The sequence below is a fragment of the Aptenodytes forsteri genome, unplaced genomic scaffold (genome assembly GCF_000699145.1).
Source record: "Aptenodytes forsteri isolate BGI_AS27 unplaced genomic scaffold, ASM69914v1 Scaffold533, whole genome shotgun sequence".
Classification (NCBI taxonomy): Eukaryota; Metazoa; Chordata; class Aves; order Sphenisciformes; family Spheniscidae; genus Aptenodytes; species Aptenodytes forsteri.
The window spans coordinates 2,389-2,687 of NW_008795482.1; positions in this window are offsets into that span (position 1 = coordinate 2,389).

Below are 299 nucleotides of genomic sequence, written 5' to 3' on the forward strand. Positions count from 1 at the left end.
GGGCTCAAGGGGTGCAGGCAGGGCCCGGGGGTACAGGCAGGGCTCTCAGGTACAGGCAGGGGCACCGCGTGCCCACCCGCGCTCTGCCATTGGCTGGATGATCCGACTTGCTGCAGCCAGCCGGCCAATCAGCATCCCCAAACCGGCCGGCCAATCAGCACACAGCAATGAACGGAGGGGGGCGGGGGAGAGCAACCCGCTGCGACGCTTGCCCAAACCAGCTGGCCAATCAGCGCGAGGGAGAGCAGAGGCTCAACCAATCCGCGGGGAGCACCGTGCTGGCCAATAAGCACGGCCCA